Consider the following 27,089-nt stretch of genomic DNA (forward strand, 5'->3'; position numbering starts at 1 on the left):
AAGAAAAAGGTGAGACCACTTTTGACATTCCTCTGGACTGCCATTTCAGAGCTACCTACCAATCAATGTTATTAACTGAGTGCAGGGCACTGAACTAAGCACTTGGGAGAGTACAATAAAATAGAATTGATAGACATGATCCCTGCCCACAAGGATCTTACAGTCTAGAAATACGCTTACACTCTAGAGTACTAACTGAGCACTTAAGTACTCAAAACACCACACAACATTTACGGACATATATTTATAATCTAACAATCCCCCCTAGTTATATTTTAATGTCTGCCTCCCTCACTATACTGTACGCTCTTTGCGAGCCAGGATCATGTTGATTAGTTCTACTAACCCCTCCCAAGCACTTACTTCAATACTCTGCACCCAGAAGACACTGAAATACCTTTGACTGATCACATGATGTAAGATGGCGGGAGTGACTGAGGTGGACAGACTAGCCTGACCTGCAGCAATTGGGTGGGCTGCCTCTCCTTAAGCAGGCGGAAGATCATGTTGTGAAGAGGAAGAATGCAAGAACAGCCCCAGCGTGTACAAAAGACAAACAAAACAGCCCAGTAAAAAGCAATCTTTCCACGGGCCGTAGGTGAAAGGGCTGGAACTCCATCTATCTGCCTTTTCAGCCGCACCCATACATACGGTTAAAGTCCACCATCAGAAACATCATTGTTGGATGCAAAGTTCAATTACTCACAAGAAATAGGTAATGTACTCCCAACAGCTTGGATGAATACTCTCTTTAAATCCAAGGCACTACTTTTTATACTTAAAAACATACCTTTTCACAAATATATTGATTGGTTACCATGGGTTGCAGATTCTTGTTGTGTTATGATTTGGTGAACTACCAGCTACATCCAGAAACAATCATCTAAATTGAATTTCAGTACCTAAAGGCATTAATCCTTCCAGATGTTTATGAAATACAGGAAGGCGCTCTCGTTATCTCTGTTTTGTTCTGGGAAGCTCGATGAGAGCTGCTACAAACTGAAGGAAGCAGACTGCTACAACATGGAGTTCTTGAAACTATTGGTTTTCCCAAACAATTCTATATACTGGAAAGTCTGAATTTCATCTCCTATGCCCACCAAATTTATTTCTGTAAAATGCCTATATTCCCAACTCTTGCCTTAGACATGTATACAGAGTATGTATATATGTGCCTATTTAAACAATCCTATTTGAGTGCTATGTGCAGAGCCCTGTACCAAGCGTTTGGGAGAGTACAACAGAACTGGCACACACATTTTTTTTCCATAACAAGCTTACAGTTTTGACACAAAAACCATTGATTAATGTTGACTGACCTGAAATGAACTGAAAATACGATGGTCTGATTACCTGCAGTTTTCTTCCAAAGGGCAGGGACCACGTGCAAAAGTACTACTGGACAAAGACCACTCATTGCCACTCTGAAAAAATCCCACACTATAATAGACTTCCTTAAATGGATTGGTTTTTCCCCCCATATTATTTTCTAAGTAGACTGCCCTTGTATAATAATATAATAAATATTTAGACTTTGTTTTATAAAAGAACAAGCAGATACAATGCCCAATGGGGCGTGCTTCTGAACAATTCCTCCAATTTAGTAAGCACAATGCCTTCCTAGGAAGATAGCCTTGGAGTGCTGCCAAGGTTAGCAAGACCTCCATTAGTTTGCTACAGAAGACCAACTGCACAAGTTACAACTTGTACATTTGACATTTTCACACATTTCTGGAAAGTTACTTCTGTGAATTCATGTAACTTGCCCTTTGGGAGCAGATCACCTTCATCCATAGCCTTGGACTTCCTTGTACCCTAAAAACACAATAACTTAGTGCACTTCCAAAATTGTGGTTTAATAAAATATAGTTTTTAAGTAAAACACTACTTTTACCCCTAATTATCTGAAAAAAATGGAGTTTGTTACAAAAATAAGATGTGGGGTTTTTTTGCAGTCAATAGAATATTTTATATCTAATATTTCAATGTGGAATTGTATTCATAGAATAAAAAATGTAAGTGCCCTGACTAATAGTGGTAATCTGAAATATCCAGATATCTGTAATTGGAAATATATTAAAAAAGACTAAAAAGCACCACCACAGACATTTACATTTCAAAAGAGAAACATTTGCACTCTTTACTCACCCAGACTTCCATATATATCATCAGCTTATTTATTTATAATGTCTATCCCCCCTTTAGACTGTATGCCCGTTGTGGGCAGGGAATGTGTCTACCAACTCTGTTATACTGTACTCTCCCAAGCACTTAGTACAGTGCTCTGCACACAGTAAGCACTCAATAAGAGTGTTTGACAGAAATTGTAATGAAAATAATTTCTGTATTTGCATGTGGTATTTGTTAAGCACTTACCAAGGTATCCAAACACAGTAGTAAGCACTGGGGATCAGAACAGACCCTGTCCCAAATGAGTTAACTGACTTGCCCAAAGTCACAGGCAAATGATAGGGTCAAGATTAGAATCTAGGTCCTCAGACCCCCTGACTTTCCACTACATCATGCTCTAGGTGAAGGTATCGCTAGAGTGCTCTAATACAATGCTCTGGGCTTAGTGCCAACCCAAGCTCCAGGTTTTAACCAGGATGGTGTTCTGGTTCTCATGTTTTTAAACCTGAAAATGTAATGTTATGCATGCAATGCAAACTGTAAGATGGACTACCATGAGTCTGTGTCATTTCAGAAAGTTCCCTCCAATCATTTCTATATCCAATTGAAGAGAAAGAGAATGAGAACTAAATTAGAGGCAGTGAATTTCTTTTGAAAACCCAAGTTTCCCTAACTTTAATAGCCATCACTTGCCCCCAACTACACCCTCATTTCCTCTTCTGCCACTCCCTTCTGCATCACCCTCGAGTTTGAATTTGCAATCTTTATTCACCCCACCTCAGCCCCACAGCATTTATGTATCGATCCATAATTTATTTACTTATATTAATGCCTGTCTCCCCTTCTATATTTACCCTTTGGGCAGAAAATGTGCCTATCAACTATGTTATATTGAACTATCCCAAGCACTTAGTACAATGCTCTGTATACAGTGGCACTTAATATGTTTGATTGGTTGCCAACTCAGAGATGAGCCACCTGGTTCCTTAATGGCAATATGTTTAGCAGCATGGTAAAGGCAACCAGAAAATGATTTTCACCAAAAATCATTTTAAGCAGCAATATATTTGGAATATTCCACTCATGACAAACATCAGAGCAACCATTTGTCTTTCTTATTGGATCATTTCCACTTTGAGTTCACTGAATAAGGAGCCATTTTGTTAGTATTCAATATTTTTCACTGGATCCTAACCTTTTTATGGTATTTGTAAAGTGCTTATTATGTGCCAACCACTGTTCCAATCAGAGGTGTAGTTACAAGGTTATCAGGTTGGACACAGTTCCTGTCCTATATATGGGGCTCACAATCTAGGTAGGAGGGAGGAGGAGTTAATCTCCATTTCACACATGAGGAAACTGAGGCACAGAGAAATTAAGTGATTTATCTAAGGTCACCCAGGAGAGAAGAGATTGAGCTAGGATTAGAACCCAAATCCCTTAACTCCCAAGCCCATGCTCTTTCCACTAGACCATACTGCTTCTCACTCTACCTGAAACTGCACTATTTAAGAACATCCATGACCTCCTTGCAGTCATTTCCAATTAATCAACTGTATTTATTGAGATCTTACTGTGTGCAGAGCAGTGTATTAAGCACTTGTGAGAGTACAATATAAAGAAATGGCACAAACGTTCCCGGCCCACAGTGAGCAATGGGATTTATTTTGTCCAAATCCTCCTCGACCTCTCGGTGGCTGTTGACATTTTGTGATAACCTCCTCCTTCCTGCAACATTATGAGGTCTAACGTTTGCTGACCCAGGACTAACTGGTTCTCTTCCTGCCTCGCTGACCTTTTCTGTTTTGCTTGCTGACTCCTCTTCTGCATCTTATCCCTTAACTATAGGTGTTCTACGTCACCTACTCTTCTCTCTCTTTCTCCACCCACCTTCACAACTTCAGCTACCATCCCTATAAAGACAACTCTGAAATCTACCTCTCTAGCTCTGACCTTTCACCTATTTGGCTATTCGCACTCTCACCTCCAGGTCATCTCCACTTGGAGTCCCATCAGGACCTCAAACCTAACATGTCTGAAGCCAAACAACTCACCCTCTTTCCGAAATTAAAAACTCCTAGTTTTCCCGTCTTGGTCAATAACCCCTCCTTCATCCTTATTCTCCTTCAACTCTCATATTCAATCTACACCCAATCCTTCTAGTTCTTTCTACACAACATCTTCCATGCAAACAGCCACTACTGTGGCACAACCCCCAATCATATCACAGCTAGACTACTGAAACAGTCTCCTCACTGGTTTCCCCGCCTCTAGCCTCTCCCCTCTCTGGTATACACTACATGCTGTTGCATACATCATCTTCCTAAGGTGTCATGATGCACACATCTCTCTACTGCTCAAAACACTCCTACGACTCTTCCAATCAAGCAAAAACTACACGCATTGGGTTCACAGCTACTCTGCACCTTTTCATCTCTCTCAAACTAACCCAACTGTGCCTCACTCTAGACATTACCATCTCTATTGCTTTCTCTCGGATAATTCATTACCAACAAGTTAGTGATGAATTTGTCAAATCCTTTTTTAGGCTGCTGCTATATTCTACCTGTACCAGTGTGGTTATGACGACTTGAAAAAACCACAGTCGACAGCTTGACTCTATGATCAGCCTGACTCCATGATCTATATTCTAAGTTGTTTTCAATTCATTATCGAACTTTCCATTACCATGACTACCGTTTTTCATTAAATCTTTGGTTGTTCGACCTTGTCAAATGCCATTTGAAAATCAAAATACAGCATAGTATATCTAATGTTTCTCTTCTATTCACATGCTGGCCTCTTCAAAGAATGTCAACTGATTAATAAGGTATAATTTCCCCTTACAGACACTATGCTGTCTTTCAAGTGCTCACCAATCTTAACCTCAATTATCATACTAATTTGGGGGGCATAGACATGAGCCTTCACAGTTAATAATTCCCATGACCATCTCTGGGATCTATTTTATAGATGGGAGTTCCACTGACAAACTGATACACCTCCACTACTGTGGCCATTTGTAAAACTAGATTACTCACTTTCAAAGAACCAAATCAATCATTAGCATCTACTGGGTATAGAGCACTGAACTAAGTGCTGGGGAAAATACAACAGAAATAAAATATACAGCTTCTGTTTTAGGGGAGATTTTATAAGCTAATAGGAGAGACAAATTATTTTCAAGAGTAAGAGCAGGAGGAAAAGTAAAGATTCAACTGATAATAAAAAGAGTACGGATATAGTACATTCAGTACTCCCAAAACATGAGGGTTATGTTAACATGAAGGTTATGTTTGCAACAAACCTCAGGATAAAAAGAAAGTCGCATTAAAATAACCTAGTCTTGACCAATGCATCTGAGACTGCGGCATGTTCCATCATGATGGCAAGCAAAAAGCATAGGCCTGGGAGTCAAAGGACCTGGATTCTAATGAACTAATTATAGTATTTGTTAAGCACTTTCTATATGTCAATCACTGTTGTAAGTGCTGGGGCACATACAAGTTAATCAGGTCAGGAATGGTCCCTGTCCCACATGGGGCAACCAGTCTAAGAAAGAAGGAGAACAGGTTTTTGAATCTCCATTTCACAGTTGAAGAAACAGGCACAGAGAAGTTAAGTGACTTGCCCAAAGTCACACAGCAGGCAAGTGGCAGAGCCGGGGTTAGAATCCAGGCCCTCTGTTTCCCACGCCCATGCCTTTTCCACTAAGCCATACGGCTTTCCATTCTGACTCTGATACTGGTCTGCTGTGTGACCTTGGGCAAATCGCTTAATTTCTCTGTGCTTCAATTACCTCATCTGAACAACTGGGATTAAATCCTATTCCCTCCAATTTGGACGGTGAGCCCCATGTGGGTCAAGGACTGTGTCCAACCTGATGACTCTGTATCTACTCCAGCACAACTAGTATAGTGCCTGGCTCATACTAAGCATTAACAAGTACCATTAAAAGACACCACCACACAAAAACATTCCTAATTCTGTAATGGCATTCTATCCAAAATACCCAGTAAAATACAAGATGCAGAAGAACCGAGGATACTCACATCGATACATTCTTGAGTGTTAAACATGACTATTGGGATGACATAACGTGGGGTAGCAATCATTCATTGGGGGACATGTGATTTCAGGAAGACTTGGAGGGTGGAAGGGGCTGTGTTTTGACAGACCTGAAGAGGGAGAAAGTTACAGGAAGCAATATGGGCATGGACACAGTAAGCACTCAATAAATACAACTGAATGAAAATGGGCATGAGCAAGAGATTATAGGTGGACAATTCAAGGCACGGCAAAAAAAGTTATCTTGGGAGAATCAAAGAGTGTGAACTGAGGATAGTGGGTATAAAGACAGAGCCGGTGGAGAGCCTTGAAACCTATGGTCAGGAGCTTCTGCTTGATGCCAAGGGACATGAGTAGGCATCTATCAATCATATTTATTGAATGCTTACTGTGTACAGAGCAGTGTACACTAAGTGCTTGGGAGAGTACAAAATAACATTGCTAATACACCGGTTCCCTGTCCACAATGAGCTTATAGTCTCGAGGCAATAGAAGCTTCTGAGAAGTGGAGATATGTGCCAAGTTGATCTAGGCATCAATGTGAAGTAGAGGCTGAATGTCCTCCTCCCACCAGAAATTCTCCAAATCCTTTCAGCTTCTTCCTAACCAAGATCTGCATTTTTTTTCCAGTTTCTTTCAAAAATTCAACATCCTTGAGTTGATTTTTTTTTTTTTGGCTTCAATCCCCAGCAAGAATATTGAACTTTATACAACTATGGTCACTAATACCAAATGGCTCCACCACTTTTCCTGCACTAAATCCTGTCCACTACTCAGAATTAAATCCATTTGGGGTACAAAAATATCTGATCAGCAATGCAGAATGGTAAATGTACAGTGACCCATCTCCTCAAGAATAAAAGTCCAGGTTTTTACTTTGATCCACAATAGGTTTAGAAAACTACCCATGTATACTCCCTTATTCCAAGTTAATGTTATATTTTTACACTTTCCTGGCATGGAGATTCAATTAGCTGAGTTACTAGCACCTCAAAAAAAATGCTTAGTTTATTTTGATCCACATTTGATGAACTATTCCTAAATGCTTAACCAAAAAGTAGTCTGCCCAGCAATTTGAAATGCATTGAAATTAACATGAAAAATATGTTATGGTTAATGCAATTGAATTAGTTTTGCTACTCAAGGCCTCTAATTTGAACAATGTCAAAGATTTGCAGAGTTTAACTAGGGATCAAAACAAGCAACACCTCCTCTAAATAGTAAGAAGAAAATTTTATATGAAGCCAAAGTGGCAGCCCATTAAACCAGTTTCAAAAGTCACCCTTATTGAGATTGAAGTCCAAAGTTTAAGTCAGATCTTCTTCCTAAAACTTCCAAATTTCAGAGGACGCAGAAGCCTGTACAACTTTGACAGAAAGGAAAGGGGAGGCAATTTTGGAGCGGAGTCTGGAGCACAAAAGCCACGATGTCTACAGTAGCTCTGGTAACTCTGGAAGGAATGTTGAAGAGCAGTGGAAAGAGTTCCAAGGGCTCCAAATTCGGGCCTGGAAGACACTGACTCCCAGTCCAAAGTCAAATTATAAGTGCCAAGGACTGTTTGTACACCCCCAGTAGTTATCTTTAAATCCTCTTTATTTTCCTGCAGCTACTCTCCACCCTCTTTTCCTTTTAATCAGGTCTGACCTACAGATGTCAGCCTCATTTCAGCTCAAGTCAAGAGTACTGCCAAGTCTGCGATGCTGTTAAAGAAAAATCTCACTTAGGCTTTTGGCTGGAGTCCATAGTCTCCTTTTTAGTCTAGACCTGACCTCGCTCTTTAACTGCAACCTTAATCCTTTACCTTAAGGGCACAAAGAACACACAAGCACTCCAGCCCAGGCTTGTTTGGTTTTCTTTTTTAACACCAGAGCTCTAAAATGATCTTAGAATGATACTGCACAAATAACATTCTGCTTATTGACATTTCTCATGTGCTACAATGCCTAAAAAAGTTTAAAATTGTTAATTTTAAACAATTAAATGGACAGATAAAATTTAGTTTCAAAAACAACATGAATGGTAACATTCCCTCTATATACTTTCTAGGGTAAATTATTAGGCTACAAGACTAAAATGAACAAGGAACTTCTTGATAATAAAGATACAGTAGGCCTATACGGTTTGGAAAATATATCGTTTACTCCAATTTCACACTTCCATTTTAATATTTTGTTACTAACATTTGGTTTACAAAGGAAGGGTCTTTAGTGAGTCACACTGATTATTAGACTAGCTCACTAGCCTTTACTTAACAGGGTCCATTTCAATCAATAAGAACTCCATATAGGGCTCATTTTTGACAATAATCATCAATTTGGTTCTAATAAGCACCTGTGGGATAATTAATAACGTAATAGAAGTTTGTTATTCTAATATATTTCTCTTCAATAATATAATTTCTAAAACTGCAACAAAAATACTTACAAATGACTTAGGAAAAAATCCTGCCTTAAGTGCCTAGTGGCTCACTGATCAGAAAAGGGGGAGAACCTCTGACATTTAAAACTAACTACCTTTTAATTATAAAACCTACAACCTGGAGTAGTGACTGAATGGATAAAAAAATGTAAATTTTACTTGTGCACATGCACTCAGGGACACAGCCTGACTGAATGCTGTAACACAAATTTCCCAGCAGTCCCGGCAATTGACAGTGCATCTGTACCCTTCAGGCACTTGACAGGCACCCCACCCTCAGCCCCACAGCACTTACATTCATAATCCTATTTTGTGACCTAATTTGACTTCCCCTCTAGACTGTATGCTCCTTATGGGCAGGGAACATGTCTACTAACTCTGCTCTACTGTACTCTCCTACGCACTTAGCACAGTGCTCTGCACTCACTAAATGCTCAATAAATGCCATTCACTGATTGATTGGCAAACACTGCCACTGAACAGCCCTCATCCCCTTTTCTCACTAATGCTATAAATTGCCTCCCAACTTTAAGAAATAAATTTCAAGGTTGGTCCCAAGCCTCCTGGCTTCCACATGGTGGGAATCTTCACTCACACACACACACATGCACACACACACACCCCCACCACCTTTCTTCCCCTTCAAAGAATAAAAGGATAAATCAGAAAGTTTACTTCCTCTTTTCTGAAAAGACTATTCAGTCTTCATGCAAAAACTGAAATGCACACATACATACTTCTTTTTCTATAAGAATGGTCAATGCCTATAAAATAGTTTATTACAGAAAGCTCAATATTTGACCATATGTGGGTTTTTTCCTTCCTTAGAAAAAACTGCCAAAAGCCACTGAACATATTGAAATAATAGCAGTTTACTACCACCCCCCATCCCTCCATATATGCTGCACATTTGCTTCACCTGAGATTGACTCTTTAGAAATCTTGGGAAAACCAACTTGCTTTAATCAGTGCCAACTTCCTAAGTATGCCATTTCAAAAAAAGATAAAAATTATTTTTCCTTACCATTAGAGTATAAGTTTCACATGAATGGCCTGAGTCCTTGGTCACCATGTCCTTTGTAACTGTGGGTGCAGTCTGGCCATCCCAGAACTATTAGCAGTTCAGTTAAACTCTCTCATCCTCAAGCTAAGAAGCTTAGCCTTGCCTTTCCTTTGTGGTCATTCATTACTGGGTCTTTCAAAAGTACTAATGGTTGTAATGACTGTGACCAATAGCTTTTATCCACAGAGATGAAAGAGATCATTATTTCAAAATCATTTCCCTTATCGACCAGGTCAGACTGAGCTACTAACAGAACCAGCACCTTGACAAAGAGATCCTCACGAGAGGCCCTAGGTGTTTGTCAGGGTAGAATCAGGTTCCACTTTTGTTTTAAACTGAACAGGGCCCCTCTCTCTGCTGATTTCCCCTGGAAGGACAGCGTAAGTAGGAAGACACTGCTGAACCTGAGGCAGGATGAGCCAGAAGGATTCACCTTAGTTACAAGTTTACCATCAGCAGCCCCATCCCAATTTTTCAAACAGGACCGGAGGCAAAATACCACAAATCAATCAGTTGTATTTATTGAGTGCTTACTGTGTGGAGAGCACTATACTAAGCGTTTGAGAGAGTACAATAAAACAGAGTTGGTAGACACATTCCCTGCCCACAATGAGCTTAGTTTAGAGACCCGCTTCTACAGATGGCACCAGGAATGCCCTGGAGGATCTGTACCAAGTGACTGACCCTCCCATAGCATGGACAGCATGGAGAAGCAGTGTAGTTTAGCGGCAAGAGCACAGGCTTGGGAGTCGAAGGATGTGGGTTCTAATCCCAGCTCCACTTGTCTGCTGTGTGACCTTGGGCAAGTCGCTTCACTTCTCTGTGCCCCTCAGTTACCTCATCTGTAAAATGGGGATTAAGACTGTGAGTCCCACATAGGACCACCTTATTACCTTGTATCTATCGCAGTGCTTAAAACAGTGCTTGGCACATAGTAAGCACTTAACAAGTATCATCATCATGGAGAGCGGAGTGAGAAAATGGGAAAACATGGAGAAGGGGGGAGGAAGGGAGAAACTATGGGATTTTACAGTCTACATGGGATAGACCAACTTGAGGGAAGTACTTTTTCTTAATTGATATCAAACTTCTTTCTCTTTTGGTCTGAATCATATTCCCACTCAAATGTAAACATTCCATGTAAAGTGCCCTCACAAAGCTTCTGTTAGCCTAGAGATGTAAAATGAGTATCAAGCGACCAGCTGTCCATTTCACAGTACTCCCCTCCCTTCTGCATTACCTATACACTTAGATCCATGCCCCTTATGCACTTGCTATTCACCCCACCCTCTCCCTGCAGGCATGTAGGCATGGATCTGTAATTTATTTTAATGTCTGCCTCCTGCTGTAAACTATAAGCTCCTTGTGGGCAGGGAACATATCTACCACTCTGTTGAATTGTACTCTCCCAAGCACTTAGTACAGTACTCGCACCAAGTAAGCACTCAAAAAACACACTAATATTGCACTAATATTTGCATCCACATATAGAGCAGTGGCAAGGCAGAATCCCCTGGTGAACTGCTGTTCTTGTTTTTAAAGCAAAAATCGTATTTTCAAGGCATGTATGGACCAGACTCAGATAAGGGTCCCCTGGACTTGAGCCTATAGGGTGCAGAAGCAGCAAACCCTTCCAAAGTCAGGTGAGCACCACCAGTCTCTTCTGATGCCTTCCCTTCTTTTTCCACTACTGTACTAAACAGAAAGGGGAAGGGAGAAAAAGTAGACTAAAATGCACATTTAAAGTTCTTTTGGCTTTCTCTCGCACTGAGCTAATGTCAAGGAGAAAAAAACCAAAATAAGTGCCTATGGGTGTATAGGACCACAATGTTCCCTATTTTCACATTCAGTTCCACAGAGCAGTTAACGTTTAGGCATAAAATCACACCCTTCATTTCAGCTAGCTTGAATATAGTCTCCTGCAGTATACCTTGCAGAGCACTAGAATTCATTTCCCTCCATCAACTGTATTAAGAACTGTTTACAGTGTACTGGAAACAAGTAGTGCATATGGAGCACTCTGACTCCCTTCTTGTGGACCGTTGCTTTCCAAATACTTTCAGCAGATTGGATAAGAAATATTTTTATATGCCTGGGTACTGATGCACATGGATATGAAAATGTATGCAATTTCATCTACCAACACTTCTAAATTTGTTTTCCCTTTTTCATATTATAAAAAAAAAAGATTTGACTTTCAATTTCGGTTGCTAGTTTAAGTTAATATGTTACTATAAACTGAGCCTGATTCCACCCTCTGCATAGGGATAGAACAGGCTATTTTAAACACGTGAAGGCATGTGGGGAAGGCTGGTGAGGGGGTGGGGAGGGAGAGAGTATAAGGAGCCCCACCCAACTCCTGGGCAAGGAGACTATGTTGCCTCTCTGCAAAAGTGACCTAACTCTATTTGGGGGCCTAAACCCACTCCTCCTAAATTCCCACCTCAATCATTAACCACACTATCCTTCCATTTCAGAACCCGACAACATCCATGTCATCTTTGACTCATTGCTATCTTTCAACTCTTACATTCAATCTACTGCCAAATCCTGCCTAGTCTTCCTATTCAACATCTTCCTGGTCCTTCCCTTCCTCTCCATCGAAATTACTACTACTCGGTTACACGTGCTGGTGATACTGTGGCCAAACTATTGCACCAGCCTCCTCACTGGCTTCTCTGCCTCTAGCCTTTCCTGCTCCCAGTACATACTACACCCTGCTGCACAAAGCATCATCTTGAACCACCACAAGGTCCATTTCCCACCTCAAAACTCACCACTGGCTCTTTGGGTCTCTCCACATCAATCAAAATCCCCTCACCATCAGCTTCAAGGGTTTCCACCGACTCATCCCACCATACCTAGATGCTGTCTTCACTAGTTATTCCCCAACTAACCCTCCCTCTCCCTCCTCCTTCTAAGCCAACCTCCTTTCTAGTTGTTCCTCACTTTCATCTCTCCCACCCTCATCGCCTCACTCATGCTGTGCCCTCAATCTAACAGATCACAACTCTCTCCACATTCGAAGCCCTCCTAAAAATCCCACTGTCTTCACCAAGTCTTACCCAATTAAACTCCCAGCACTTTGTGCCATATAAACCCATCAGTCAACTCTAGCACTTAGAATCTCATTTATTCCCATCCTCAGCACTCTGGTATGCTTATTTAAGTGTACCTTCTATTTATTTTTCAATACTGTAATTATTTTTTGGTTTGTGTCCTCCATTAAAGTGTACACTCACTGTGGGCAATTCACTTTATTCTATACTTCCCAAAGTGCCACAACATTTTTGCCATCAATGTGGGGTTACCTCTGCTCTCAAATCTGCCAGAAAAATATGGAGTTAGGGAAGTGAGGCTGTTCCCAAGGGTGGTAACCCTCTGTTTGGAGCTGAAAATCCAGGCAGGTATCACACTGTAACTCTGAAGTTAAGCATGAGACACTGTTACTGTCTCTGGAGAACAGAAGAGTTGGATCTATGAGCCATAAATATCGGCAACTGAGCACTTTACAACTGTTGGCTAATTTGCACAGTATTTGACACCACTGATGTTAGAAATGGTTACGGTCATTTTTTTTTTCAGTTTTAGCAAGAAAGTTAAACATCTGAAAGCTAAGATAGCTACAGAGACTGACGACCCCTTGCCCATATCCTTCCTCTGGCCTGGCACTCCTTCCCTTGCCATATATGACATCACCACTCTCCCCACATTCAAAGCCTATTTAAAACCACATCTCCCCTAAGAGGCCTTTCCTGGTTAAGCCTTTCCCCCACTCCCTCTTTCTGTACCACCTATGCATTTGTCTCTGTTAGCATTTGATATTCACCCCACCCTCAGGCCCATAGCACTTTTGTAAATATCTGTAATTTATATTAATCTGTCTGCCTCTCTAGACCATAAGCTCGTTGTGTGTCCACTAACTCTGTTGTATTGTACTCTCACAGGTACTTAGTACAGTGCTCAGTATGCTGTAAGTGCTCAATAAATACTACTGATTGGCATCATGACAAAATTCAATTACCAAGTCACTTCAACTGAGTCTTTATTTCAAGAGCAGTAACAAACTCCACTCCATTCAGGTAAAATCTCACATTAAAAAAACCCCAAAAGTTCAGTTGTAGAGATAAGGTGATTTCAGTTAAAATTCCAGCTCCAGGGCCCATTTAAATCAACTCTAGTTAATGCAAGGACTTTGGAGATATTTTTTAAGGATACCCTAGAGACTATTAGTCACTTGGCATCTGTTACACACAATTTTGATATTTTTTCTCCCCATAATGTTGTAAAAAATTAGTAAAACGAAAATGAAATTCAATACTTGGCTTTAAAGCAAGCCAGCAATTGCAGCTGACTTCTCCACTCAATGAGCACAGTGCAATCATAATGGCCTGTGAACTGGACAAGTCACATTTCAAACAAAACCTGAAGACCTGTTGACCATGAGGTAGATCCGGGTCTGATTTCCACCTTCATCTCCTACTCCCAAGGTATAAAGTACAAAAAAATACTGCAGAGTTAACACAATGAATCCCAAGGGTCAATGCAGATAGTATTACTCCTCTGAGTAAGGAGAAGTATTCAAGAGTTGCAGGGTAAGGAAGTTAATCTTACTCTGAGTCCCTTGGAAAGAGGGTGGTAAAGATGTCTGCAGAACAGATGGGGATTTACTGACTGATTGAAAAATGAGATAAAGTAAAGGGGACATTTACAGTACCACAATGGAGTTACCCCAAAGAGATCAATGAACCCTTCAGGGAATATTGTCTTTGTTACTTAACTCGTAGAGGAGAGGAGCATGACACACACCAAAATTCCTGAAATCTTTATCAACCAACAAATCCTTGCAGAACTGAGGCCAGGTATTATTCCCTTGAGTTCACACATATTGCTGGAAGCTCCCATCAATAAATACAATTATTGGACTTTTCTTATTAGAATCTGCATTCCCATTTAACTGCCTCAATTTACATCCACATGTACTGAGCACGCTGCCAAAATATTTAGTTTTACTTTTATCCACTTCTGCAAAATGCCTATTCAACTACCTGTAGGCTTTCTTTTGTGAGTTAGAAAAAAGCAACTACAAAAAGAACTAAGGAAAATTAACTTGGTACATATTTCTTTCTTGCACATATACAATCAGTACATAATAATTATGGCATTTGTTATGTGCCAGAAGCGGGGGTAAGTACACGGTTATCAGATCAGTTTCAGCTCCTGTCTCACATGGGGTGTGCATTTTATCTTATCCCCATTTTACAGACAAGGAAATTGCGGCCCAGGGAGGTTACATGACTTGCCCAAGGACACAGGGCATGCTAGTGACAGAACTAGAACCAGGACTCAGATCTCCCGAGTCCCAGGCCCATGCTCCTTCCAGTAGGCTATGCTGCCTATACTTATGGTTGCATTATAAATAAGGATTTCTTTAGTTCTTGGAACTCAAATTTAAAAAAAAAATCAAAATGAAATGCTTTCATTTATGCATTCCTTTCATTTTCTTGTTTCTTCACTTTATTTCCCCCACCAGTACAATGACATTAAACTTGCTTAGCTTCTGTTCCTACACAGTTTCACTTTCTGGTTCTCATGCATTACTAGTACAGTTAATAACAGAACCTTGAATGATAGAGTTTTGTCTGACAGGAATCTTGGTGGATCATGGTTGGCATTTGCCTGCTTCTAGAATAGCATAGAGACTTCCTTACTTAGCAGAGTCTCCAGGGTCTAAAAATAGAATCCAAACCTCAGCAGTAGAGGCAGTTTTCAGCAAAGCTGGTTTGTCCCCTTTCATCCATGCTGGATTTTTTTTCCTGAAGTACTGGTATGGTCTATAGCAATCCTTACTGACCTTTCTTTGATGATAGATAGTACTGTGCCAAAAGCAGCATATTGGAAGGTGCAGGGAAACTGGATTGTTGCCTGTGATTTGACAATGCAGGAACCAGACTTCTGGTAGGGAGCAGATGGGCTTGCACATTGCAATTTGGGAAAATACTGAATTAAAATTGAGTAAACGTGCTTGAATTTTCCCAGTCTAAAGGAAGTTTATATTCAGTTATTATGGAAAATAATGAAAGGGTTTTTTCACAATATTTTAAAATTTGGTTTAAAATATAACTGTATTAAATCCAAGTGAGAAACAGAGAGGCCTAGCGGAAAGAGCATGGGCCTGGAAGACCAAGATCTGGGTTCTAATCCCAACTCTGCCAATTGCTTGCTGTGAGATCTTGGGCAAGTTACTTATCTTTGCCTCAATTTCCTTAACTTAAAATGGGGATTAAACACCCATCTTCCCTATTAGGCTGAGTCCCATGTGGGACAGGGACTGTATCTGACCTGATTAACTTGTTTCTACCCCAGCACTTAGAAATACCAAATACCATAAAAATATACAAAAATTTATAATAGCATAATCATTTCAAGTATGCACTATTCTTATGTCAATATTTTTCCATATGAAAAATCCGGGATCTCAAAAACCTGTCTTCCAAGAATGCAACGATGATGTTATATCAGGTTTTAATGCACTCTGAACTATGCAGAATATTTTCTTTTAAGTTCCAAAGATACTATAAATCATAGTACACCTGTGGGGTAACTAATATTTCCTCTTAAAGGAGAGGGGAAATTAAGACACAGAATAGTCGTTTCAGTCATCTCCAGTAGGGTAGTCAGAATAAGGACCCAGAATAAGAATCCCACCTCTTTAGTGCCCTAATGCATGGGGTGAAGTATGGTATTTTAGGATTTCAGTCTAAGTTTACTCATTTTTTAAAAATGAAAAAAATAGTAGTCTACCAAAATCCTTTTTGAAAAAATAAAACAATCTTTAAACAAGTTAGAACAGTGCTTGGCACATAGTAAGCGCTTAACAAATACCATTATTATTATCTGCAGCATCCAATTACTGCCAACTGTCCTTGAACTTTAACAAATTCATACAAAGCCTTGATTACTTGATACTAAAAAGGTACTCATGGTGGATGCTGGGCCTAATATATTTGGTTAGTTGTGAATGCAAGAGAACATCCAAAAACCCTGAGAAGCAGCATGGTCTAGTGCAGAAAGCAGGGGCTTGAAAGTCAGAGGACCTGGGTTTTTATCCCAGCTCTGCCACTGGCCAACCGTGTGACCTGGGGTAAATTACTTAATTTATCTGTGCTTCATTTGCCTCATCTGTAAAATGGGGATTAAATATCTGTTATCTTCTCTACTCAGACTGCAAGCGCTATGTGGGTCAGTCAGTTGCTCAATTTATTGAGCCCTTACTATATGCAGAGCACTGTACGAAGCAGTTGGAAGAATACAATATAGCAGACACCTTCCCCCTCCACAATGATCTTACAGTTTAGAGGGTCAGGAATTCTATCTGACCTGGATTACCAAGTGGTGCTTTAGCTGGGTCAGAAACTATAATGAAGATCTCGAGAATTATTATTCACCTCGGGTGGCTACTAGTGTCTGTGTGCTAAAGCAGTAGGGAGAATGGTGGCAGCAATTTCTCCTCTTATTCTCTCCCTCTTTCCTTTTCTTTCTCTTTCTTCTCTTCTCCCCACCCCCATATTTTCAGCCCTTCTCCTTGGAAGTCATTTCTCCTCTTCCTCTCTCCCTCTTTCCTCTTCTTTCTCTTTCTTCTCTTCTCCCCACCCCCATCTTTTCAACCCTTCTCCCTGGAAGTCTTGTTCTCTGCTCACTCTGGGTGATCAAAAATCTGGTCCCCTTAGTTTAACCTCACTTTAGAGACACAAACATATTTTACAGTATCAGTAAGCCTGGAAAGAAAATGATATTTTACAGGCAAATATAACTTCTGAGTAGTAAGTCAACCCAGACACTTATCCTTTGGGAAATAATTAATTTCAGTAGGCTAAAGGTCATTTGTAGATGGGGCCATTACAGACCTCAAAAGCGGTTGCTGATATCTTATACATTTTTAGCAGTTGGAAATTAAGGGTCTGAGCATCAGAAGGTAAGTCAAATCTCTAATGCTGCTATCCTTGTCCTTTCATTTATATATCAGGCACTTAAAGCTTTCTGCCCTTCAGGTTCTTCTTCTGTTAAATGGGGAGAGTGAGTTTTGCCTGTCTGCTCCACAGGCTAGTTGTGTGTGAAGTAATTCATGTCTATGGAGCCCTTACACACACACACAGCACCTTATACACTGCAAATATTGTTGCTCTTACTTTGGCGACTACTAAAATGGAACATTATTTGATATCTCTACACCTCCCTGCTAAATTAACCTTGAAAATTTAATTTCTCTGCATTCCAAGGTCCTTTACCACTTTAGTAAAGACCAGTAAGCTATCAATCAGAAAACTCAATAACATGATCTTAAAGGCTTTTAAAGTAGCAGTAATGACCTCCAGGTTGGGCATTTCCTGGCAGTTAATCTTTGGCTGAGTTAAAGGCCCTAGGTTTTGCCTTGAGCCCTCGGTCCTTCTCTAGTAGGTCCCTTAAAGAAAACATCCTCTCTTCCAATCATCATCGGACCAAACATAAACTTGGTGGCTCATAGTGGATGGAGCCCTGCTCTTTTGGGCTTGTCATGTCACTGAGCTGCACAGAAGATGGAGTCTCTTGTCAGGAATGGCAGATGAACCTCCATCAACGAATGGTATTTACTGAGCACTTACTGTGTGCATGAGCACTGTAACTAACCACAGTACAGAGACCTGAGGAAAAAAAAAAGACCTGTTCTCCAAGAGGAAGCATCACACCCCGACCATGTGTGGTTCTCTTTTAAGCTCTGTATGTTCTGTACAAAGTTGAGAATCAACGTAGATTCACATTTTTATGTTTCCTTAGTTTAACAAGAGAAGTACCAACCTATCAAGGCCATCCGCTTCCTGGCATTGAATGAATGTTCCTCCACCTGGTTTGGTCGGCTGTTCCAACTGGTCATTAACTGGCAGGAAATACCCTCCCCAGAAATCACCATTGCGTAAACAGAGCCGTTAGCTTTCTAGTGCTTAAAAATACTCGTGCGTGCTAATATACCTCCAAAGCAAGCACGTGTCCCAAGAAAATCACGAATAAAATGCTCCCATTCATATTGAACTCAAACCATATGATAAAGTCCTTACAATATACCAAATATGTTGCCTTAATGACAGATTTATTGTGGCCTTATGGAATAAGGACAAATATCTTTATATGGAAAAACACTGCTACTTTTTACCTATATAGTCTGGGAACAGGAAGTAAGAGCAAATTAGCCAGCTGTGGCTTCACAAAGTTATTAAGGAGAGCAGCAAAACCAGCATTTCCTGTCATTGCTTGTCACAGTTCATGATTGCTTTGACTGTTTGCACTATTTTCTGAAATAAATAAAAGGAAGATGGAGGGTTTGGAATCGGGGAACCTCTGGTAGGAGGTAGTGTTGGCTGGGAAGAGTAAATATAACCTTTAACAGGAGTTTACTTGCCCACTCAGTTACTTCATTTTAACATACAAAGAACACTGCAGGCACAAACAAAACAGCAAACTTGCCTCATTAAACACTCAAGTCTAAAAGTTTCATTTTGATTTTATTCTTAGCCACCCTACTACTACCCTTTTCCCAAGTCCAAATGAAAGCAACAAAACATAAGGTATTAAACTCTTTATCCCAAAATCTAGCTGCCAAAATCCCTCCAAACCTTGATTTGCAGCATAATGGCGTGTGCAGTTTTAAACACTTACATGTGGTGTGAGTTCTCACTACATTTTAAGATATAATTTTTCCATTAGCACACACCACGCATACACTGGAACATTCTTTTTGTGTTTCATGCCGAGCGATTCCCATGTCCTACCTCATACTCTTCTAAGTCTGTCAACTTCTCATTCATAAGAGCAGCTTTTGTCGAGGTGTTTCGCCGTCGGAAAGGAAAACCATTTTGCCCTCTTATTATTGCCGAACGCAGCTTCCACTATGTCCAAATAACTCCACAGTGAAACCAAGTTTAGCACTCCAAGAGAGAGGGCGAGAGAGGAACAATAAATGGTAGTTAGAGAACTAGGCAGGCAGTCAGAAGTACCGCCAAAATCGGAGGTCTTTCTCAAGAAAGGCCCTCCCTAAGGGAGCCTGCCAATCAAACCAGGATCACGAGGCTGTTTTCAGAGAGTGAATAGAGTTCTTATTGACACAGCTTATGTCTGCGGCATGCAGCTCTCTGCAAGGCTTTCAAGAACAGATCGGATTACACAGACACATTCTCCCTGATTTTATGCGTTCAGAAGCCCTTGGATGGAAAATGGGGCCCTGCAAAGTCTACTATTTTTCATTTCATATTTCTGTTTGTACTAATAAAAAGGTTTCCTTTAACTCTGTCCTGCTAAGAAAAATGCTGACCAACTAGTCTGAATATAGAAAAATCACTTCTGAAAATACATGCACTGCTTCTCTCTCTCTCAAAATACTTGGCGCTTTCATCAGCAATAGGTACTGAGAACTATGAGAAATAGTGGCATGCTTTCTAGATAAATAATATCTATACTTCCCCAATTTACTGTCTCTCCTTTATAAGTTGACTCTTCACCTGGACATTTATGCAGAAGAGACAATATAGAAAGTCTTCTCTAGAGGACTAAGGCAAGAAATTCCTAAAAAAAATTTAGAGAACTCAGGAAACCCTATCAAAACTCAGTGCAACTGCATGGAGCATTTGCTTATCTCTTAAAAAGTAAATATTTGTCCTTGCATGATAAGACTACTTCATGGCATATTTGACTATGTTTTTCAGTCTGTCAAGAGGCTAAATATATAAAATTCATGCCATAGGACTTATATAATGGACAGGATTTCAAAGGATCCTACTGTGTTAAAAAATATTAAAAAAAAAGATCTGGTACTTTTTTGGGTTATGCCAAAGGAATATGAAGCCACATCAAATTCACATTCTATAAAGGGGATATTGGTAAATTTGCCATTCAAGAGCAGCAGAAGATAACCAAATCAAAGATTAAATGTAATCCCCCTGGCTCAGAATGCATCTGTTTTTCTGATAGCATTTTCCCCCTCTCTATTTCCAACTTGCCTTGCCTCTGGCATTTTTTTTTTTGATAATCGCAAAGAGAGCAGGTGAGATCTCTGCCTTAGGAGCTGCAGTTTGATACAAAAGAGAATCATGGTGTCTCTGAGATGGCTGTCATTCCTCTTCTGCTATTTGGACTTTGCTTCCTGAGGGCAGTAAAAAGAAGCTATTCATACCTGCATCTTGGTAAATAAAAACCTAAGCAAATTTGGCTTCTGAATATGTAATCAGTGTTTCACTGAACACAAGTTAACTCTCAGCACCCCTTCTGGCTTTTGCATGTGGCTTATTCACTTTCTAAACCACACATGACATGCAACCATCAGCACTGTACTCCAATTTTCTTCATTTTTAATGAAGCAAAGGTGAATTAACTTAATTCCTTAAAAAGTTACATGCTGAAGAGTGAGAGATGTACATCGTAAATTGTGTGCTACCCTAGGAGGCAGGAAAAATACCTGCTGTTCTAAGAGTAACCACACAATTTCAGTTTGGGACTTGGCTTCTAGACAAACCTACTAAGCAGCTGGTCTTTGTGGTTTAAACAGTGAGATAGGCAGGCAATGGGGGCTTTGAGCCGAGTTGAAAGTCCTGGCTGTGCCCTTGCCTTGTTTTATAGCTACGGGTAGTTCACTTGGTCCTTTGGGTGAACCTTTCTCCATCCACAAAATGGAAAGCTTACTTATGTTACAAGGATACAGGCAGAGAGTAAATTTATAAAGCATTCTGAAGGTAATGGATGGAAGAACTGTAGGATGTAGCTAATGAGATCAAATCCCACCAAAATAGGAAAAATCAGAAAATTTTCAATTTTACAGAACCTGCCTCCTGCCAGAAGTTTGTAACAATATTCTAGGCCAAGCCAGGTTCTGCTGCTTTGTCTAAAGAATCAATCAATACTATTGAGTACTTAGTATATGCAGAGCACTTATTACAATAGAGTTCATTGGACTCAATCCTTGCCTGTTTGGAGCTTAAAGTCTACAGGGAATAATATTTTCTAAGCCCTAGAGATTTCTGTTCTTATAGCAGACTGGATACAGTTCCTGTCCCACATGGAGCTGAAGGTCTAAAGGGGAGAGAAAACAAGTATCGTATCCTCATTTTTACAGGTAAGGAAACTGAGGCCCAGCGAAGTCTAGTGACCTTACGAAGGTCACAGAGCAGGCAAGTTACGGATCCAGTATCAGAACCCGGTTCCTCTGACTCCCAAGTCCATAGTCTATCCACTAGGTGATGCCGAATTTTACAAAGCGCTCAATCTCTTGATGTTCATTCATTCATTCAATCATATTTATTGAGCACTTACTATGTGAGAAGTGCCTGATGGCTCACTTATTCAAGGTCTCTCAGAAACTGTCTCAAGACGTCTGGGCTGATGGGATTCATTCATTCAGGTGTTAGAACTTCCTGGGAATGGCCTAAACTTTTTAAAGCGCTCAATAAATATGACTGAATGAATGAATGAACCAGAATCACAAATGAACAACTGTGACTCCTACAAATACTCACTTTTTGAATTCTTAGTTTCCTAGGTTGTTGTACGTTGACTGAAATCAGTGCACTTAAAACACTATGAGCTCCTTAGAAGGTACTATGCAAAAACAAGGTATTATTTTAATCAAGAAACCTTGCTAATAATGTTGGTATTTAAGCGCTTACTATGTGCAGAGCACTGTTCTAAGCGCTGGGGTAGACACAGGGAAATCAGGTTGTCCCACGTGGGGCTCACAGTCTTAATCCCCATTTTACAGATGAGGGAACTGAGGCACAGAGAAGTTAAGTGACTTGCCCACAGTCACACAGCTGACAAGTGGCAGAGCTGGGATTCGAACTCATGAGCCCTGACTCCAAAGCCCGTGCTCTTTCCACTGAGCCACGCTATCTTACCTGACACATACATCTTCTCTTTCAAAAGGATCAGTCAGATCCAATGGTATGGGTACTAGAAATCATGGCTTCCTTTCTGAAACTTGGTTTGATATTCTGCTGGAATGTTGAGCATTTTAAGATCCTCATATGAAAGACACTGTAAAAACTATTAGTCTATAATTTTCCAGGGAGAAATAAATGCTCAGCAGCTTAAAAGTCTCAAAAACAATCTTTGAGCCCTAAATCCTTTGGGAGATTTCCATTTTTCAAATAATATTAAACTCTTGCTCCCTCCACTACGTCTTCCTCTACTTTTAAAAAACATTTTTACCAACTGACAATATCAAGACAGTCTAGATGGTAGCCTACATTGACTTATAGCCAATAGACTAGATGCAATCCAAATTAATTTTTTTTCTCTTTTGGTCCAACTGATGTTATCATATCTGTTAGAACAGATATACACCTCCTAAAATTCAAAGTAACTTACTCACTGACATTTGGAACTCTTAAATAGGGCTACTCTAAAATAACAGGACACAGAATATCCACATTATCTTACATTTTTGGTGTGGTCTCCTAATGCTAATTAAAAATTGATATATAACTAATTGGATTGTCTTTAGTTTCATATTCCTTAAACCATGTTTAGTTAGGGCTGATTAAAAAACCTTGTTACTTTTCAGGGGCTTGGGGGGGGAATGTGACCATGAACAATGAGAAAAATATTCACAATTTTCCATTATGGCCATATCTGAATTATTTCATCACACAGTCATTCATCCAGGATTAGAGCATAATATATAAATCAGAAAGAAGATTATAGTATTGTTTGTCCACCCTACCTTTCAAGATAAATCATCTTGCACAAACTTCATCATCACCATTTACAATATAGTAATAGGTGAAAAATTGAGCTATTTAGAGTAAGCCGGATGTGCCTTAATAGCTGAAGCTACTAACAGTCTTATCCCATTACTGATATACCCCATAAATGCGTTGGATGGGCACAATATCAACTACATATAGGAGTACATACCTTTGTGACACATTTCTTAGAAAATAAGAGCTATTTCACTGTAAGAGACATTGATTTCTTTATATTTTTAAATAAGTCAAGAACTGGATTGTATGAATGGAAAAATATAAATAAAAATTATTGGTGAAATAAAGCTTCCATTTCTCCTGCTTTCTTCAGCCATATATAATCAGATGCCAACACTGGATACTAAGGGGGTGGGGGGGGAGAGGGAGAGAATCCATTTGCTCAACCTAAGAAAAGTTGATTTAAGGAAATTTAACAGCATTATCCCAGCTACTGTATAATCAGAGTTAGGGTGGATATAGACTGCAAGCTCTGTCTGACACTGATAGTTTAACATGGCATAGACTATTACTTCATTCTAATTACAGGATCAAATTACATGTTGAACATCTACTGTAATTTATTCTTGCTTGATATGCCCCAAATCCTGATGTTTCTAATCCTATCATATTATTTTGAATCTTATAAATATTCTCTATTTGAAATACTTAACTATAAGAAGGAAAAAGGTAAAAATTCTAGCATTTAAAATCACAAGGATTTCATTGAAGAGACTGATAATAGGTTCTTGAAATTGGACAAAAGTACACTTAACAAATCGTATTAAAAATCAGAATGGGCTGCCATTTCAGATAGGAGTCATGGCAACAACATAATGTGAAAACTGCACAGCCACGAGAAACTAGAGTACCCTTCCCAAATTGTTTTGATTACTTTCATATTAGATGGATCCTATGAGCCTACTGGTCAGAAAGATGAATTGCACAAAAACTATGGGAACACAGTTCAGTAAACTGGAATATATACTTTTTAAAAGCCAAGTCTGCTCAGTAAAGTCCATTCTGCATAAACCAATGGATCTTAACGAGATCTCTTCCTGAGTCACACACCCCATTCTTTAGATGGCCCATAAGTTAGTTATGGACTTTGCAGATACTCTTTCCTTTAGTGGGACTTTAGATGGGGTATATACTGTAGTTTATAAAGTATCTAGGGACAGTCTTAAGATAAAGAGTTCAATATAATATTAAAGTGAGATTCATTATGACCCCTTCAAGCAGCAAAGGCAGCAAAACAGTTACGGAGATGTTAAAGGCGTTGTACTCAAATTACTTCCCAAACTACATAACCACAGCTCTCAGTCTCCCTCAAAATGGCTTTCCCACAAAATATTTCACACCAGTGTTTTCATAAAAAATCGTAGCCCATCCCTGCAAAACATTTTATAAAGGAAGATGACAAAATGTTAATGGATCATTTATTCTTCCCTAGTGACAGATTAATTCTGCCAAAGTCCTCCGTCCTAAACCTAGCGCTGAATCCCCTTTCCTTTTAATAGGTTGCAGCTACCCCAATTCTTCCATGATTCATCAATAAGCACCTAACAGGAGGGACAACTGACAAAGAACTGTCAAACAGGTAGGCGCTACATAAAAACAGGAGAAGTTGCTTTCCATCATGGCTGCACCCTTTCTGAAGTGCGGATCCCTAGTGCTCAACCAATATGGTTTCCTCTTTCAGATATGAATAAAATGTTCAAGATGTTTCTCTCAATTAACTCTAAGAACAAGAGACAAAAAAAAAGACCCACTTCATAGTAAATACCACCTTAACTGGGTTTCAGCTCTTTGTTTCTAGGCAGACTACAGTGCAGTGGCAAGGATGAATAACTGCGCATGCCTTAATAGAAGTGCAAAAAACCCCTCTCTCCCCTCTCCCTCTTGTTGGTAACTATAGTACTGTAGTTTGTACTGCTCTGAAGCTCTAGCAGTGGGCAAAAATTGCATTTTGAAAGCCTCTGTCTTTAGACAATTTGGGTAAAAGGGTACCTAGGTTGTTCTCAGACACAAAGGACACAGTGTCTGGGTTTTATTTGGGGATTTTTAGAAAATAAAACCTAAAACAGCAAATGCCCCATATTTTAAAATTAGAATGAAGGGCCTGTGGAAACAGTAAAAGATCTGTTTTGCTTAAGTGGGATATAAGAAATGTGAATAAGCTAAAACAATTTGTGATTTAAGAAAATCAATGATTCCAAAAGAAAGAGGCTTCACTGAATTAAATGCTAAAGATGGGTAGACATTCATTTGTGAATCAACAGTGTTTCCAATCGGAATACCAACATTTGTTTAAAGATAAATCTTTAAACCCGGGAATCTATAAGCATAAGTGAAAACTAAAATGAGCAATATTTTTTTTAAAGTACAATTTGGGGATAATTTTTTTTAGATACTTGAAAAAAAGCCCTTTATGTTGCACGCACACACAAACTGTAGATGCAAGAAATATATGCACCCATTAAAGAATTTCAAAAACAAGATAAATAATCGCCCCAAAGTGTATCTCCTTAAACAAGAATTATAAAAACGAATAGATACCTGGCCACTTACTCTGTTACATATATATCGCATATATACATTTGTATTTTATAAAGCAAATACTGGCTACCGTCCACCCAAATACTGTTAAGAACACCCACATTCACCATAAAACATTCCAAATGAACAAACCGAACGTAAACTTTCACTACTCCGGTTACTTCCGATTTTTAAATGTAAAGGCTCCGTAATTCCCAATAAAAAATAACCTTTTAAATTCCCTCGTAGAAGTTAAGAATCATTTTCTTTCCTGGATCGTATGGTAAAAACAAGTCGCACGGTTCGTTGATACCAAGCACGGTGAAAGGGAGCTCCGCGAAGAAGCTGAAGCATTGCTTGGCATTACACCATTGCATTAAAAAGGGGGAAAGGAGTTACAGAAATGATTTTCTGATAAAATGTCCTTCACTCACTCTTTTTCGAGGCTTCTATCGGAAAAAAAACACCCTACAGCCCTAAAACACCACCAGAGTGAAAGGTTTGCCCTCCATGCCTTCAAGGATGACATTTTGCTCCACAAAAATAACATGCTTTTTGGGGGTCACAAATACACACCCAGCTCTATAATGCAAAGTAATATTCAGCCTTACCTTATGCTGACAGCAAAAACCAGCAGCTAAGGGGCCCAGCTCTCTGCTGCAGCAGCACATGCCATATGTTAACTGCAGAAGCAAAAGCAGCACTAAGCAAACTAGACAAAGTGCTGGGTGAGGCTTTACCATGGGTGTATAATGAATGCCGCCATTTTAAAACCAGGCTTCTGAAATCATTAGATATAAGCAAATTAAAGCCCGCCCCACCTACATAACTTCATGGCTGGGACGTGCAACCCAGCTCCAAGTATGCAGCTCTGGGGTATAAAATGTCAAGCAGAGAGACACACACAGTGATTCATGGACTGAGCTGAAAATCCACAATCGCTGTTTTGCAACACTTCCCTGTTTTCCCCAACGATATTTCTCCTCTCTTCCAATTTTGGATATGTTATTTGAACGCGCCAGCTCGTTTCCTGACAGTGGGTTGCGGAGATTAAAGAGATTTCTCGGACGATCCCTCCCCCTCCACAATCCACATGGTTCAGTCCACTCCGA

General features: G+C 39.7%; 1 protein-coding gene across 10 annotated transcripts in view; it reads right to left on the reverse strand.

The window, feature by feature from the left end:
- The window catches only part of MBNL3 (muscleblind like splicing regulator 3), a 157,683-nt gene extending 130,813 nt beyond the window's left edge, over positions 1 to 26,870 (reverse strand). For 3 of the 10 annotated variants that reach the window (XR_003760468.2, XM_029067324.2, XM_007666215.4), the window contains exon 1: positions 26,589 to 26,868. The gene's annotated coding sequence lies outside the window, so the exon portion shown is untranslated. Of the gene's footprint in view, positions 1 to 19,482; positions 19,674 to 26,588 lie in introns of those variants that run through there. The other 7 variants (XR_003760470.2, XM_029067323.2, XR_003760469.2 and 4 more) reach the window with 5 other exon arrangements.
- Between the last annotated feature and the right edge of the window lie 219 nt (positions 26,871 to 27,089).

This window comes from Ornithorhynchus anatinus, chromosome 6 (assembly GCF_004115215.2).
Source record: "Ornithorhynchus anatinus isolate Pmale09 chromosome 6, mOrnAna1.pri.v4, whole genome shotgun sequence".
In the NCBI taxonomy this organism is placed as follows: Eukaryota; Metazoa; Chordata; class Mammalia; order Monotremata; family Ornithorhynchidae; genus Ornithorhynchus; species Ornithorhynchus anatinus.